This window comes from Triturus cristatus, chromosome 4_2 (genome assembly GCF_964204655.1).
Source record: "Triturus cristatus chromosome 4_2, aTriCri1.1, whole genome shotgun sequence".
Taxonomy (NCBI): domain Eukaryota; kingdom Metazoa; phylum Chordata; class Amphibia; order Caudata; family Salamandridae; genus Triturus; species Triturus cristatus.
Genome location: NC_140586.1, coordinates 516,873,166 through 516,891,589, shown reverse-complemented (window position 1 = coordinate 516,891,589; position 18,424 = coordinate 516,873,166).

The following is an 18,424-nucleotide window of genomic DNA, read 5'->3' as shown; positions in this document are numbered from 1 at the left end:
AACTGGAGAAGACCCCCCAGTTAATACTGGGAACAACAGAGCAGAATCCTTATGACTGTCGTTAACCCCAGGGAGATCAGTAATACATTTAATTCCAAAGCGCCCCATTAAACAAACTAATAAGAACCAGAGGACCCAAAATACGGGAACCAAAGCAGCGGTAGTCTCTACAAGGGCCGCCAAAACAGCAACAAAGGAACAATTGAAGACGGCCCCTTTTATCAAAACTACACCCTCATTGCGTTCTTTTTTCAAAATACAAAGCAACCCAATATTAGTATCAGAAATTTTGTCCTCTACAGAAACACCCTTAGCCATATCATCTTCCCTTCTGTCCTCAATGGAGTCCCCTAATAAATATCAAGTACTTTCGTCAAACGAGCAAGAGGCAGACAGAGATTGCCCCAGAACAAAGCAGGTAGCTCAGCCTTCTCAGATGGAGAGCCATATATCCATATATCCTCTCCAATCTCAAACTCTGGTATCCCCTCACCAGTATTAGACAAAGACTATCCTATGAGCAGTGGTTTGGGGGGTGATATTGGAGGTCTAGTGGCAACACTTTTAAATGAGATGAAAATAGGTTTTGCTAAATCAGACCGGAATCAACAGAAAATTCAGGCTACTTGCGAAACATTAGAGGGCAAATTTAATGCATTATTGGAAAGAGTAGTAACTGTAGAGACGACCCTGGAACAGATCAAAGAGGAAGTGAGACTCTGCCAGAGTAGCAACGAAAAAGCCTCGGTCACTGAGAAAGAGCTACGTGACAAAATTGAGATCTTGGAAAATAATTCAAGGAGGAACAACCTTCGAATAATGAATGTTCCAGAATTCAAAGAAGGGCAAAATATAAGGTCTTTTGGTATAGACCTTTTGAAACAATTCATTCCCGAAATAGATGAAAAAGATCTAGATAACAACATCCAGAGGGCCCACAGAGAGCCATTTAGACTGAACAAGGATAGAAAAAATCCACAAAGGATTTTAGTAAACTTCAAATCCTATACAATAAAAGAACGCATTCTGAACAAAGCTTTAGTCCCTGGAGTCCTGACCAAAGATGGCTACAATTATAAAATTCGTTCCGATATCTCTAAAGCTACATCAGATAGGCAATGGGCTTTAGGGAAATACATGCAAGACATAAGGGCAGAAGGTGCCACGGTACAAATGAAATTTCCAGCACTCCTCCGCATAATGTGGCGCAATAAAACATACAATTTACGAGATCCACTGGGGGTGGAATCGTTTTTGGAACATATGAGATCCAATAGAAACGCATAGCCTAATGAGCCAATTTGTAAATAAAGCCTCGGTGGCGGTTCTCAAATAGGGCAACTAGGATTGCCCAAGACAGTGGGGAGGGTTCTCCAGGGAGGGCACAGGGGAGGGGTGCGCACTTAAAATGTAATAAAACAAGGCTTTTATTAGAACACTGGGTGGGGGAGCATGTGGGAGAAAAACAAAAAAAAAAGTCCTCATTTGACAAGGTCAATTAAAAAATCTCTAACCTTTTTTGTTTTATATATACAATTTCTTAATAAAGGCAATTATATAAAAATCTATGCCTAAAAAAGATGGAGCTGAAGACCTGGGGATCATGTCATTTAATGTAAATGGATTGAGGGTTCCCTCGAGAAGGAAAAGAATATTAGAATATATAAAACTATCAGATTGTAAGATTTTCCTTGTTCAAGAATCCCACTTATTGAAAGAGGAATGGACTATGACATTAAAACAACAGAAATGGATTGAATACTGTATTTGCACAACACAATCTTGCACAGTGAAAGGTGTAGCCATCCTAGTTAAAAAAACAGCATCAGCAATATTGGGGCAATGTATAGTTGATACGCAGGGGAGGTGGGCTATTGCCAAATTGAAAATTAATGAGGTGTGGATAACTTTTGCAAGTTATTACGGACCAAATGTGGATGATCCAGCCCCCTTATATACTTTACTTCTACAGTTAGCCGAAGTCAGTGACTCTATGGTATCAGGGGGTGATTTTAATCTGGTTCTAGACCCAGGCCAAGATTCCACCTCACGTAGAGGAGCCTCCAACACAAAAAAAATGAGAACAGCTATAAGACAACTAATGACTGATATAGGATTGGTTGAAATCTGGAGGGAGATGGCTAACAGATATAAAATAAATGGAGGGAAATTTACATTTCATAATAAAAAATGAGGACATCGGTCAAGAATTGATTTTTTCTTAGTGGATACTGTAGTGAGTAGGAATGTTATTCAAATAAGTCCTGCTCCTGAGCATATGTCAGACCATTCGGCAGTTATTTTAAAAATAGCTATACATAACGCTCAATTAACACGGAGGTGGACTATTAACAGGACACTACTATTAGAAAGCACTATAATCGAAAAGCTAAAAGCAGAGACTAAAGATTTTTTTGATAAAAATCTTAACTCTGCCCCAATACAAACAGTCTGGGATACATACAAGGCTTTCTTGAGGGGTCTATTAATAGCTATATCCTGCTCACAGGCCAAGAAAACAAAAGAAGATATTAAGAAATTAGAAAATGAGATACAAGGATGTCAAGAAAACTTTGAAAAGGAACAGGGAAATCTAAACATTCTAAAAAATTTAATGAATGCAAAACATAAACTCGCTGACTACCTAGAGATCATAATAAAAAAAAAGTGGGATGCTAGTAAACTAGCTCACCACGAATACGGAGAGGGGTGTAGCAAACTTCTCGCCTGGAAGACAAAAACTGACCAAATGAGAAATCGGTTAAAGGACCTTCGAAATGTAGATACTGGCAACATAATCACAAATGATACTGAAATTGAGGAAGCCTTCGCCCACTTTTTTGAAAATGTATATATGGAGGAAAAAATAATTGAGGAAAAGAGTATCAATGAATTTTTATCGAAGTTGACTCTTCCCTCACTCCAACAAAGTGAAAAAGAACAAATAAACTGCCCTATAGCTGTGGAAGAAATAACTCAAACCATTAGGTTTTTAAAAAAGGGTAATGCGGCATGCCCGGACTCCATTCCAAATGAGATATACAGTCTATTAAAAGAAGAACTGACACCTATTCTCTTTCAACTTTTCAACTCTTGCTTTTTAAAGGGTAATACCCCCCCCCGCGTCATGGGAAGAGGCGACTATTACAATCCTGTTAAAACCAAACAAAAACCCACGAATATGCGAGTCATATAGGCCTATCTCCATCCTAAATTGTGATCATAAGATCTACACACAGATTATCACCAAACGCTTAAATAAAGTGATGGGTTCGATCATACACCCAGATCAAAAGGGCTTTATGAAAGGGAGACAGCTCAGTGAATTAGTACAGGACCTTATTGGAGCTATAGATATGGCCCAAACATACAAGACCTCTTTGGCAGTAATGACTTTTGATGCTGCCAAAGCTTTCGATCGGGTCAACTGGACATTTTTGTTTAAAGTGATACAATGCTTTGATCTGGGTGAAACATGTATGACAGCAATCAAAGCCATCTATAAAAACCCCTCAGCAAAAATTTTGGTGAATGGGAAATTAACTAGATCCATACAGATTGGAAGAGGGACTAGACAAGGCTGCCCTCTCTCCCCGTTACTTTTTAATATGTATATGGAACCACTGGCATATAAGCTGAGAACTAGCCAGAATATTATTCCATTTAGATGTAATGGATGGGAGAAAAAAATTGGTCTATATGCGGATGACCTTATCATCTTTTCAGGTGACCTAGAAACATCATACACAGGAATTTGGTCTGAATTAGAAAATTTTGGTAGGGTTTCAGGATATTCACTTAATCAACAAAAGACAGAATTAATGAAATGGAACACAAATTTCAAAAGTATCTACACAAAAAAAGAAATAAGGTATTTGGGGATACAGATAGCGCAAAGTATTGATAAAATTGCACAGATAAACTTCGAAAAAGTGACAACAAAAGTAAGCTCCCAATTACAAACTTGGGGAGCGCTGCCCATCTCCTTTCTGGGCAAATCTAATTTATTAAAAATGTCAATCCTTCCCCAATATACATTCCTATTTAATACCATTCCCTTAGAGTTCCCAAGAGCCTGGTTTAGGAAGGTACAAGGGCTTTTATCGAGTTTCATATGGGGAAATAAAAGCCAGAGACTAGCCCTGAAAAAACTGAGAAAAAAAAAAGAATATGGAGGTATTGCAACCTCTGATTTATATCTATATTTGTGTGCGTTTCAGTTAAAAAAAATTCCGACAATTGATGATTGAAAGTTCTATGTTCTCGCCTCTTTATAAGGCGCTTACACATGATCTTTCCCAACAAGCTGTCTGTTTCCTTCTAAAATTTGGTCACCCAAAATTCTTCAAAAAAATTAGATTGAAGATTCTACTATCTGCAGTAAAGCTTTGGTCCCAGGTGAGCCGTTTTTTAAAAATTCCCTATTATAATGATATTACACCAGTTTGGGACTCTCCTGGGACACCTGTGTGTCTGGAGGATGCTCTTGCAACACCTTTGAGGAGATTTGGAATTAATACCTGGGGTCAACTTTTATTTGAGGCGGAACTTATACCCTGGTCCCATATATCTGTAATTTGCGAAGATCAGGTATCAAAGTTTAAATACTATCAACTGTTAAGCTGGAAAAAATCTTCTAGAAAAGAATTGGAAGGAAATTCGAACTTAGCTTTAAAGATATCCACTCGACAAACACAAGTAAAAGAAGTGGCAGAATGGTACTGGCTACTTGTCCAAAATGGAGAAGAGGAGCAAGTCTTATTCATGGAGACATGGAAGAAAGACCTACCGGATGAAGACCTCGAAAATATTGGGCAAGTATCTATGTCTTTTTTATGGTCTTGTATAAATGCTGCTCCCTTAAAAAAGAACCATCTTTTCACAGTCCATAAGGCTTATTGGACTCCTCGGAGATTATCGAAAATGGGAAGCCGTGAAATCAAGAAATGCCCTAAGTGTGGAGAAGACAGGGCAAACGAGGTCCACATGTTCTGGAGTTGCCCGGTAATAAACGTTTTTTGGAATAATGTGGGTAAGATCATATCGGATATTATGGGTTTGGATATAAAATTAACAACTATGTCGGTCATTTTTGGGTTACTCCCAAGGGAAGCAGTTGGAGGGGTAATAACAAAAAGTCATCAAGCCTTGTTTTTTACTTTGATTCTACTAGCTCGAAGGGAGCTTTGTATTAAATGGATTTTGTCCTGCCCTCCCACGAAGGAGGAATGGATTCATTCCATTCAGAGGGTATCTTCCCTAGATCAAGCTGGTAAAAGTACAAAAAAAACAAAATATTGGGAAATCTGGGATAAATGGATGGAGACAGGAGTTAGCTATATATAAAGTTCCTTTTTTTTTTCTTTTCACTTTACTGTAATTTTATTGTATTTTCACGACATCTGTTCTTGTTTGTGATCTTTGGGTCCAATGATTAAAAATATGCCCCACAAAAAAAAACCCTAGGGAAGGGAAAAAAAAGGGTTTTTTTCCCTGAGGAGGGAATTGTGGCTCTGTCAAACTCTCAAGATAAAGGTTGAGGCCCACATGAGTATTTGAAGGTTCGGATCTGGAGTTACAAGTCATCCTTTCCTCCCCTCGGGGCATGACCAGACCGGTAAAAACTTGTCTTTAAATGTTCTAAAATTGGGTCAGAGAAAAAAAAAAAAGAAAGGCATAACAGGTTTTCTGGCCTGTGCTGGACTTAAAGCGAGTCACCACATGTGTTCCTTATGTATGATTTAGAGTGTTGTTTTTGGAAGGGATTCTTCAATTTTCTGAGTTGGTGGACGGTGGTGGCCTCATTGGATCTGTTGGATGCTTATCTCCCATGCCATTCCTGCTGGCCTCCCAGCGGTTTCTCAGGTTCTGCGGGGGTTCAGAGCATTATCAGTTCTAGGTTCTCCCTTTTGGGTTTACTTCAGCCCTACGGGTTTTCATGTCAGTTTTGGCACCTTTGTTGAGGATCAGTCATAAGGTGGGGATTGAGGTGTTTCCATATCTGGCTGATTTCTGCTTCTTCTCTTTCTGAGGGTACTTTTCACATCCAGGAGGTATGTGGGATTCTGGAAGTCCATGACTTCATCATCACCAGCTGGGAGTCTATGCTAGTCCCGACGCAATGTCTGGTGTTCAGTGGGGGGTCACCTGGACATGGGCAAGTGTCAGATTTTTCTTCCAGTGGATAAGAGGGCAACTTCACGGTGGGAGATTAGTTTTCTGCTCGATATGGTTGCTGCTCATGTGTCTCTGTGGTTGAGATTGCAGGCGTTGATGTCAGCAGTGATCAATGTTCATTCATGGGCGCTCATATCTCCTTGGTCACTCATCTCCTGGCTCATTGATCCCTATGTTGCAACGATTATGACCAGTCTAAGTGTTTCCTTGGTTATAGGTTGTCCTGGAGTGGTGGTTGGACGACATCCCTCTAGCTGATATACTTCCTTTTCAGGTGTCTCCTTCTCAGGTGCTGACCACGGTTGCCAGCAAGTTCAGCTGGAGGGGTGGCCTTGGAATCTTGGTCTGTACAGGGGAAGTGGGATCTCCTGCAGGATGGTTGTTCTTCATACTTCAGGGTACTGAAGGCAGTTCAGATGGCCTGTCTGGTGTTTGGGTCTTTCCGTTTGGGGCATCATGTTCGGGTACAGGTGGACAATCAGGTTGTGATGTGTTATCTCGATCACCAGGGGTGTTGCAGGATTGAGTCCTTGTGGCTCCTGACTCAGGAGATTCTGACCTGGGTGGACTGCACTGTGTTATCTCTGAGGGCAGTGCACCTCCCGGGTAGGGAGAATTGTGCGACGGACCCTCTGGCAGGGTTTACCCGCCATGAATTTGATCTCTTTGTCGGCAGAGGTGATCTTTGTATTGCAGACTCGGTTTGGGTGTCCGGCGTTGGTTTTATTGCAGCCAAGGATAATGCTTTACTGCCCTGCTCGTTTACTCCTTGTCTGGGGGCATGGCGAGTGGATGTGATGTCGTTCCGGTAGCCATACAGCCTGCTTTACGTTTTTCCTCCTATCCCCTTGATTGCCAGGGTTCTGTGCAAAATCCACCTGGAGAAGGTTTTTTTCTATTGACTGTGCCGGGCTCTCCCGCAAGCTCCTCTTCTGCGGGAGCTTGCGGTTCCTGAGTGTAGGGTGCTTCCCGACTCTCTGTATCCTCTGTGGGGTTTGCCTCTACCTGCGGGGATTCTGTGACGGCTCCATCTTCTGGCCTAGCTGTAGGAAGTGTGTGTCTGTTGTCCCGTGGCTGCTCTGCAGAGGTGGAAGGCCTGTTTTGGGGCTCCAGACGTACAGCAACTATTCAGTCTTATTCCCGGCATTGAGAGTCCTTTTCTAGGTGGTGTGTCTTTGAGAAGCTGGACTCTTGTTCAGTAAATCCTATCAGGATACTGGATTTTCTGTCGGATGTTTTTAATATTGGGCCTGGCTCCTTCTACTTTTTGAGCACAGTGGGCTGCTTGGCAAGCTTTCCGTAGTCCTCAATTGGATAGCCTCAATCCATTGGTGGCCTGGTTGATGTGTAGTTTTTCTTCAGATTGCCCTGCCCCAGCCTGGGATCTCCCGTTGGTTTTGCAGGTGCTGCTGGCTGCTCCTTTAATACCCTTGAGGTCGGTGGATGTGGAGCTCTTGACCATGATGATTGTTTTTTTGATGGCCGTTGTGTCCGCTTCTTGTTTTGGGGAGGTGGGGTCTTTTTTTAGGTAACTGCCCTTCTTGCACATGTTGCTGGATCACATTGTCCTGTGATCTGAACCTGAGTTCTTGCCCAAGGTCCCCTCCATTACCAATTGTTCCAGGGAGGTCTTCTGCCAACCTTTTCTCCTGTGCCTGGGTCTGGGGTAGGTGCTGTTCTCCCACTGTTGGTTGTCAGAAGAGCGGTGTTGGTGTATCTGTAGAGGACCATGGTGTTTTGCACATGTGATGGTGTGTCGCTTTTGGCCCTGTGCAGTCGGGTCATATGCCTTCTCTTCCCACCTTGAGTAGGTGGTTTTCACAGACGATCCTTCTGGCTTATGGGTCGCAGGGGTCGGAAGTGTCTGCCAGAATAAAGGACAGGTCTGCCCGCAGTATTACGGCTCCTGGGCTTCTTTCAAGGGCGTCTTGATTGGGGATCTTTGTATGGTCGCATCGTGGGCCTTCCCTAACATGTTCATGGACCACTAATGGTTGGTGTATGGTGGTTCAGCTGCTGGGGGTTTTGCTAAGGCTGTTGCTCACGCTGGCTCTGTGTGCAATTGACTTCCACCCACCTGTTGGGCGTCTGTATGTTTTTGGATTACAACGTTGTTTCCACCTCGCATGTTGGTTTCTGTTGTTTTTTGGAGACCATGGAGCCGTGTTGGCTTTGGTATATTCTCACTATGTTAGTCATGTGGTGAGGAAGACTTACAAAGAGGTAATGCGCCAGTTACTTACCTGTAATCTTCAATACTCCGAGTGTAGTATTCCTCGCCACACGAGTTACCATCACTCCCTTCCCTGTTTGGCTATTGGCTTCCTGTTGTTTGGGTGCTGAGGCTTGGTGCTTGAACAGGAAATGGGGTGGGTCATGCCTCCTCCTGCACTAGGTTAGTGGTGAAGGAGGTCGGCCATGTTAGGGAGGGAATAAGGACTAGAGCGCTAATCTGCTTGGAGGTTTCTGTTAGTCATGTGGCGAGGAAGACTACACTCGGAGTAATGCCGATTATTGGTAAGTAACCGGGGCAATAATTTTGCATAAGGTTACATAGTGATAGAATACGATGGTTAATTGGATGCAAGGAAACTAGTTTTGGGAGATAATTCAAATGGGACTGATTTCCCAAAGTTAATTTAGGCCATTCCAAACAGTGCACAATTTCAGTCTCATCTTTTCCTCAAAGTGAAATGTAGTTGCCTCAGTGTAATATTCTCTGTGTACTACATGCTCTAATATGCTCTAAGATATCACTGAATTGAGATTGTTGTGTTGAACGTAATGATGTATTAGAGGTGCAGCTATGGTTTTACACTGTATTCGTGATTTATGTTGAATGACCCACTTTCTGATGTCTTGGGACATTTTGCCTATGTAGGCTTTATTACAGGAGCACATAATTATATAAATCACATTTTTATCGAGCAGACGGAACAATTACCACACGTGGAGTGCCCCAATACCGGTGGTAGACCAGATAATGATCGCAGTGTTAACATCAGCTTTTTTAATTCTGTGTTTGACTGAACACATTATCTTTAAACTTCTTGTTTCTCTTTAGAGCAAATAATGGCACTTTTAGTGATGAATCAAGTTTTTTCACTAAATGGCGATTTGTCTTTATAATCTCTTTGATTAGTGTGGGTATTGAATATAGTAACATACAAGTTGGTAATTTAGTTGTTTTTCTTTCAGTTGAAGCAAACATTCTCTGGGGGTCTTTTTAAGACCTCTGAAGTAGATGTTAGGTTTTGTCTGTGGCAACTCATGTGCTGTCGAGAAAATCTATTGACCAAAGAAACAAAGCTTAAATCAGACTTACAGACTGCCCATTAATTACTATTGGTTGGCTTCCACATCACTTTTGTTTCCTTGCTTCTGATTGGCTAGCACCTTCTGATTCTTCTTGGGCCTTCACTGTTTGTCCTAGCTATGGAGCAAGCATGGACCTAGTACACCTTACTGCTTGTGTCCAGTGTCCTTCCACTGGCAGAGTGCTCCTGCAGGTCCTCTTTTTTTTTCCTTTTTACTTTATGCCATGTACTCTATAAGAGTGCATGTCACTCTACAGTCCATCTCCCACCCCCTCATGTTCTTTGTCCTCCTGCTGCCTTTTACTGCTGCTCCCGCCTGTACCGATCCTCCCCTATGTAATTTCCCCCTACTGTCTATTATTGCTGCTCCCTCCCTCCTCCCCCATGCCTCCCTCATGTTGCTTCCCCTAACCTCTTCCCACTTTCAGTTGTTGCTGAACCCACCTCCGCTGCATCTGCCTTGTGACGCTTGCCCACCAAACCTTTTTAGACGTATTGCACAGCAGCATGGGCTGCTTTATTAAATTTCTAGATACACATTGGTCAGAAATGCGGGCTGCTGTGCAACATGTCTAAATAATCATTGATCAAGCCAATAGAATAGAGGAGAGGAGAGTGTTGCTGAGTAGAGGGTGTGGTAGCACACTGCCTTTACAGACAACACATTTTTAATTGAAATGACCATTACATTTGCACAGACATGCAGTTTTATTGATAAAACTATACAGCACACAAACAATGTGTCGAATTTGCATCACCTAGTGTATTGATTTCTTTTGATGGTTTTCAGATATGTTTTTCCACCACACTAAAGAATACAAAAAATTGCTTCATTAGTGCTTTCCTAATACTGATATATTCTGAAATATTTGTACAGTTTATTTACAGGCTTTTAAATGTTGTTGTGTGCTAGAAAAAAATAACATCATCAAGCCTTCCTCCAGCACACCCAGGACCCAGCATGATTGTCAAATAAATCCTCTCTCTTTTAAGTCAGAGAAAGAAAGGTAAACACCATGGGCGAGATCTAATCGTGCTGTTTGCAACCGGAAAAAAGCTTTTTTCAAATGTGCAAAATGCAATTAATCTCATTTTGTATTTGCAATTCAGTATCTGGAAGGGCGTGTTTAGCAGGGGCAGCTCATTCATTATGGTGGAGGAGCATCGCCCCACTGCTGACAGCTAGCAGAGGCAAAAGTGAAAAATAAAATGATAATAAAACCATTTTATTATCATTTTATTTTTCACAGAGCCAGTTGCAATATAGGGTGTGGCGGGGTCCATCGCAACAAGAGTCAGTAGCAGGGAGGAGAGGTGCACTGCTAAGTGTGCATGTCGGTTTGCCCAGCTGCCTTAGCACGGCCACACCGACAAGCGCACTTAGCATTTCTCCAACTCTAGCTGTGTTGCACAGCCGGGTGGAGAACTGACGCAGGCTGGGCGCCCTGTCTGTGCGCTAACCCAGGCTACTCAGACCAATCTCAGTGCTTCTCATGCTGGGAATAGGATTTCCAGCATGAGAGCAATGTCTGGATTGGCTTCTGGGAGCCAGCGCAGTGTGGAGCAGTTAGTGGACGTCGGGGAGGCGAGGATCAGAAAAGGAGAGGACTCTTATTTTTTTGTTGCATTATTTTTGCAGTGTTTTCTTTTTTAAATAGCATTTCTCCTGCTCTACCCCACCACTTGGTCCCCGGGAAGTATGTATTACAGTTGTGCAACCGAAAGCTTATGCCATCACATATTACATCACTCATGACATGGTCAGTGACGTCACTGATGATATCACTGATGACATCACTGATGACATCACTCACGACATCATCCACAGCATCGCTGACGAACTCACTCACACACCTTTAGAAACTTTTATACACCCACTGCCACTCCCACACAACCAATCACAAATCCATTCACAGAGCCATATCAGTACTTACACAACAATTCACTGATTCATAGATCTACACACACATCCACTCGCTCACCCATACAGCCACTCATACACCCACACACTCACTCACTAATACAGCCATTGACATATCCACTCATACACCCATACAAATACTCACACACTGAGTGAGTCACCCATAGAACTACTTACACACCTAGATACTCACCCATGCAGTCAATCACATAGCCACTTACTCACCCGAACAGTTACACCCACACCCACTTAGTCATACAAATAGTAACACATAGTCACTCACCTATACAGTCACTGACAGAAGCCTGCACTCATCCATATAGCTGCTCTCACATTGATTTACTCACACACACATACAGTCACTTATATGCCCAGTAACTCACCTATACTGCCTTTCACATACCCAGTTACTCACCCATACTGACATAAGCACTCAGTCGCTGATACAGCCATACAGACACTCACTCACCCATACAGCTTCTCACACACAGTCACTACCCAATATAGCCATTGACTAACCCACTCACTCATACATACAGGCAGTCACACACCTCTTCGCCCACACACACAGACACCCAAGCAACCATTGAGATAGACAACCAATCAATCACCCATATAGCCATTCACGTACCCACTAACACACTCATACACCCACTTAGACATCAACTGACAGATAGATACAAACATTCACACAACCAGTCTCTCACCCATACATTCACTGAGCCACCTAAATACTCAATTATACAGTCAGTCACGCACCCACTCAGTCATCCAAGCAGTCACTCATACACCAACTGATTCACCAATACACCTAGGTATATATAGTTAACACTCACAAACTTTTTAAAAACATACAGTCACTGGATGATGTCATCACTGATGTCATTTGAGATATCTCATAAGTGAGGTCATCAGTTATGAGACTGACCATGTCATGAGTGATGTAATATGTGAGGTCATATGCAGTGCATTGCAGGGGGATGGCTCCATGGGGGCCAACTACCCCTCCTATTACCTCCAGTAAGTCCCATACAGCAGGATTGCTGAGATCTGATAGGCCATGCCTGATTTTGACCGCCACTGTGCAAACTCACCTACTGATGCACTACTAGTTGGGGGATGACGTCCCCTTGGCTATTGAGGGTCCATGGGGGCCAACTACCCCTCCTGTTACCTCCAGCAAGTCCCACACAGTGGGGTTGCTGAGAGGTTTTTGGTGGCCATGCCCTCTTTTTCCTCCACTCTGCAAATGCTCCTACTGGTGCACTACTATTTGGGGGATGAAGTCCCTTTGGCTCTTGAGGGTCTTTAGGGCCAACTAGCCCTCCTGTTACCTCCAGTAAGTCCCAGACAGCTGGATTGCTGAGAGGTGGTTAGAGGCCATGCCCCTTTTCTCCACCACTATGCAATCACACCTCTTGGGGCTCTGCTGCTTGGTGATGAAGTCCATTTTAGTCCTGAGGCCCTCAGGAGACAAGGGGACCTCATGCCCCCACCAGCAGAGCACAGGGAGGCGCATTTGCAGAGTGGTGGAGAAAATGGTGTAGCCTGCAACCACCTTTCGGCAATCCCGTTGCGCGACCCCCCTTCCATTTTGAAAATAGCCCCACGGGAGGTGTGCCCCCACATTTACATTTAAGTATATTAGCCCTGTGAGGTGGTGGTACGTAGCCCCCCCACATATCTTATTTGCATATTGCCCCGAGGAGGTGGTGGTACCTGGGGCTGCGGTGGGCGTGGCCCCCGCATTTCACACAAATTGCCCCGGGCAGGTGGCGGGCTGCGTGGGCATGCATGGGATGCCACAATTTTATTTTTTATTGCCACCAGGACCTGGCCCACCCAGGGGCCTAAATTAAACTAAGCATGGCAGCCCACATTTTGTTTTTTTGAAAAACTTTCAGCCAAATTAACGGATTCACTGTGAATCCAGACAAAACCTTTTTTTAAAGCCTGGGGGGCTGGAGCTGTGGTACCCGACAGGCAGAAAGGTTAAGGGCACGGATTGGTGCCTTTGAAAACTGTGCGTCAATAAAAGACAATTATAGGCAGCAACCCACTTGGGGGTTAAATTTGACTACCGGTCCCATAATCCTTAGCGCTATTCTCACCTGAGCACCATTACCAAATTGGATCAAAATTGAGGGGATATACTGCTGGTCTCTGTTGCCATCATTTGTGTGGAATGCCCATGGAGGAAGGGCGCAATGCCGGAAACGTGTCAGCAGGAGCAAGAGGTGCGTGTCCCTGCACGAACCGCCTGTCAGCTTTGCAGTGCTTACCATCCTACGAGTGAGACTCGTGAAATGGCAAACTGTATTTATAGATTTAGTGGCCCTGCCTGAGTAAGCACCGCCACATGAATGTTGTGGGTCTGCTATTGTTTACTGGGACAGCGAGGAAGCGGAGCGGGCTGGAGCTGTGGTAACCGACAGGCAGAAAGGTTAAGGGCACGGATTGGTGCCTTTAAGAACTGTGCTTCAATAAAAGACAATTATTGGCAGCAACCCACTTGAAGGTTAAATTAGACTACCGGTCCCATAATCCTTCGCGCTATACTCACCTAAGCGCCATTACCAAATTGAATAAACTGCTGGTCTCTGTTGCCATAATTTGTGTGGAATGCCCATGGAGAAAGGGCGCAATGCCTGAAACGCGTCGGCAGGAGCTAGAGGTGCGTGTCCCTGCATGAACTGCCTGTCAGCTTTGCAGCGTTTACCATCCTGCGAGTGCGGCTCGCAAAACGGCAAACTGTATTTATATATATATATATGTATATATATCAACCAGCTCGGCATGGACAGCACTGTGCTAGTCCTATGGTTAAAGACTTTGCTGTAGAAATGGCAAAATACTTTGTCCCTTTCTATCTCGTGTGGATGGCACTGTGCTACTACTATGCTTAAAGACCTTGATAGAAAAGCAGACATTTGAGGTGAGCAGATCTAGCGTGTCGCTGGTGTTGAGGGTCCTTTATACAGGAGCTGCTTGCCACCTAAACTTGAGAACTACCAGAGTTCTCTGCTTCTTTTATTGCATACATATATATATATATATATATATATATATATATATATATATATATATATATATATATATATATATATATATATATTACCTACTGGCGGTCGCCAGTAGGTAGTTATAGTTAGGACCACGTTTCCATAGGAAATCCGCAACATTCTATTTTGAATAACTTTGGCGCCGGTTGACGAATCCTCGCGAGTTTTTCAAAATAGGTGGGGCGCTACGCTCCGCTCCTACCCTGAAAGTCTCGGGGGGATTCGTCAAGCGGGGGCTGAGATAAAAGGGGGGTCCCAAAACGCGTTTTTCCCATGCATTTTTCCATAGGACCTTTAGACACAGCTACAGCCCGAACGGCTGAACAGAATTACTTGAAATTTGGCAGAGAGGTAGCCCTCAGGTCAAGGAAGTGCCTTTTGTAGGTTTGGTGTAAATCTGTTCAGTAGATCCTGAGAAAATAGCATTTAAAAGCATATATATATGTGGGCGGAGCCTAACCACACATCTCATCCTGAGATCTGATTGGCTGTCAGCACTTCATCCAAGAAGTGTTGGCAGCCATCTTGGGACCAATATACATGATAGCACCTCATTAAAAAGCATTGCAGTTAATAGAAGGTTTTAAGACTTTAGTTACATTATAAATCATTTGTTGATGGTACCATACTCATTTTAGGAATTGTGGTATGTTCTAAGGTGATTTCACCATGTGAAAAAGCCTTCTGCTGGGATATCATGATTGAGAGAAAAATATTTTCTCATGCTTTTACCACAGAGGTTTGGAAGGTGATCTATAGGCTAAACTGAGAGCTTATTTTCTGTAAATTCACATTATCTTTCTCAGTCATGTGAGAATGAAGTCTGACATTCTCAGTAAAACATGTACATCCAACAAGGGCAGAGACTGTCAGTTGATTCCTTTGTGTTCTACTGCAGCTTCCCAGAGTGTTCCAAAGAACTACTAGAGCGCTAACAGTCCTACTTATGATAAACGTATGGCACACCTGAAGCCATCTTGCTTGGATTAAAGTGGTAACTCTTAAAACATTTAATTTAAAAAGGAACAAAATGAGGGGGTTCATTTTTCAATAAAAAGTATGATTAGTGCTGCAGAAAGAAAAATTAGGGCACATTTTGAGTGACTTCTCAAATCCTCTTCTATTTCATTAAAAAATTCTGACATGCAGACTGAAACATGCACTTTCAATACCAGCAGCAGTTTTCCCTGGTGAGCAGTAGCTTTACTACAGTGATCTAATGAGCAACTAGAGTGCTAACATTCAGAATTTATGGCAAATGTGTGACACATCTGAATGCCTTCTTGATGGAATCAAAATAAAAAACTGAAAGTATTTCCTACTGAGGAGACTGCAGTAAATGAGGAAATTAGGAAACTTCATAACAAATAAGTCTCCCAAGATGGCCACCAGAGACAAAAGAGCCCAAATGTAGCCCAAATATCACCCAGATGTAGCCCAAGTATAGCCCAATGACAGAATGTCCCAGAATGTTCTTAAAAACAACTAGAGCGCTTACTGTCTTCATTATGACAAAAGTATGGCACACCTGAAGCCATCTTGATTGGAATAAACTGGTAACACTTAAAACATTTAATTTAAAAAGGAACACAATGAGGAGGTTCATTTTGCCATAGAAATTATGATTAATGCTGAAGAAAGAAAATGAGGGCACATTTTGAGTGACTTCTCAAATCCTCTTCTATTTCATTAAAAAAATTCTGACATGCAGACTGAAACATGCACTTTTAATACCAGGAGCAGACTTCCATGGTGCAGTAGTTTTACTACAATGATCTAATGAGCAACTAGAGTGCTAACATTCAGAATTTATGGCAAATGTGTGACATATCTGAATACCTTCATGATGGAATCAAAGTAAAAAACTGAAAGCATTTCCTACTGAGGAGACTGCAGTACATGAGGAAATTAGGAAACTTCATAACAAATAAATCTCCCAAGATGGCCACCGGAGACAAAAGAGCCCAAATGTAGCCCAAAATCACCCAGATGTAGCCCAAATATAGCCCAATGACAGAAGTGTGCAAAACACTTATTATTTTGTGTTTTTGCAGTGTTATATAGTGCAGACTTGTCAGGTATTGGAGTGCTTTACATGAGCATTGGTTACATCACACAAGAACACATTCATTTTGGTTGTAGACATGGGGAGACTGTGATTTGACCAGAATCACAGAATGTAGAGCTGAAGCAGAAACTTCAACCTGGTTCCCCAGTTGCAAAGTCTGCAGTTCTGGAAGTAACACCACATCATCTCCCCTAAGTGCAACATTTAATCAAGTGGTCAACTGGATAAAAAAACATAAAGATAACAAATAATTTAAAAGTGCTTTGTCGCTATTTGAAAACTCAGAAAATATGTCCTTATTTTAGCCTTTTAGAGCACTAACCATAATTTTGATGCCAATAAGACCCTCTCATATATGTAATTTCTAAAGGAAATGCTCTAGGTATTACAGTTTTGATTACATCAAGATGATGTCAGGCGTTCCACACTTTTGTAATAAATATAGAATGTTAGCAATCTAGTTGTTCATTAGGATACTGTTGAGAGGCAGAGGCCGGGGGCACGGACTCTGAAAATTGAAGGCAGGTAGGAGGGTGCAAAGGCAACAATTTAACCACACTGAGCAGGCAGGAAGGGCCGTGGAAGCACAACAGACTATGGAGGGCAGTGGAAAGGGGGGCAGGGGCAACAAACCAACAATACAGGACTTGCAAGAGAGGCTGTTGGAGGCAAGATCTATTACGGGTCAAGGAAGCTAGGGGCGGTCCCCAGATCCCCGGGAGCCACCACAGAACTGAGCAGGAGAGTGAGTCAGGGACAAAAGGGGCACCTTAATTTGAGCCGGGGTGCCTAGGAACGCTTGCTCCAAAAATGAAGAAAACAGACATATGAGACATGGAATTGGAGGCAGAATACAATGGCAGTTTAATGAGAAGATGCAACTTCAAAGAAACCGCAGAATAGAGACATAAAGTACAAAATACAGAATCCAGATAATCATACAGCTGTCATGATATTCTCTGTATCTCAATTAATGTACTGACAGAGAGAGAGAGAAAACACATCTATAAATGCATCATGAGAAACAAGTTACACCAAGGAAAATGTTACCTAGGAACACTCACGTTTACTCTTAGAGCAAGCATTCCTGCAATTACAATACAAAATCTTTTAAATGCAAAAGTAAAGAGAACAATGGTTAAACATAACATGACATTTCATATAGGTAAAATAGAATAAGATACTTCAAGCAAAGCAGAGCAAGACATTTTAAGCAAAGGAAGACAAGAGCTCCCAGCTCTTGGGGAAAACCTGCACTGCCTGTTAACCTACATACAGACGGCGAGGTAGTCCGTCGATATCTGTGGGTGCTCCCTTTTTATATCATTTTGTGGGCTCCTTTGCACGCTACATCTACCTACGTATGCTACCCAAAAGCTTCGTCTGCAGATTTTACCAGACATTTCGTCATTTACCCACTTAATGCTGACAATGGACTGGGTGAAAAGGTCAGTCTCTCAGGCCAATCGCTTATCGTAAGTTCCATAGAGCAAGCAGAAAATAATGGGTATTGTACGGGAATTCAATATATTCATGTATAAAATCTCCTCAGTTCTCCTAACTTGACGCTCTGCGGTTGCCACTTCCTTAAAAGCGGGAAACCTGCCCAGGAAGCAAGTACCAGTCCAGGATGCAGCCTACTGTATGTCGACAGCTTCAGGGGGATGTTGAACTTTGATACCGAGTACGGAGCACTCGGGTAGGGTGGGGGCTACTGGTTTGGAGCAGAAGGCCTCGCAGACCTGCCTTCAGACTGCTATACACTAAAATTGCAGAGCTATGGTCAATTTAACAAAGAGGCCTACATATTGAACAGAAGGGCCTACACAGGGGTTTTATACTGGCTGAGTGGTAAGGATGTCTCAGGATAATTATATAG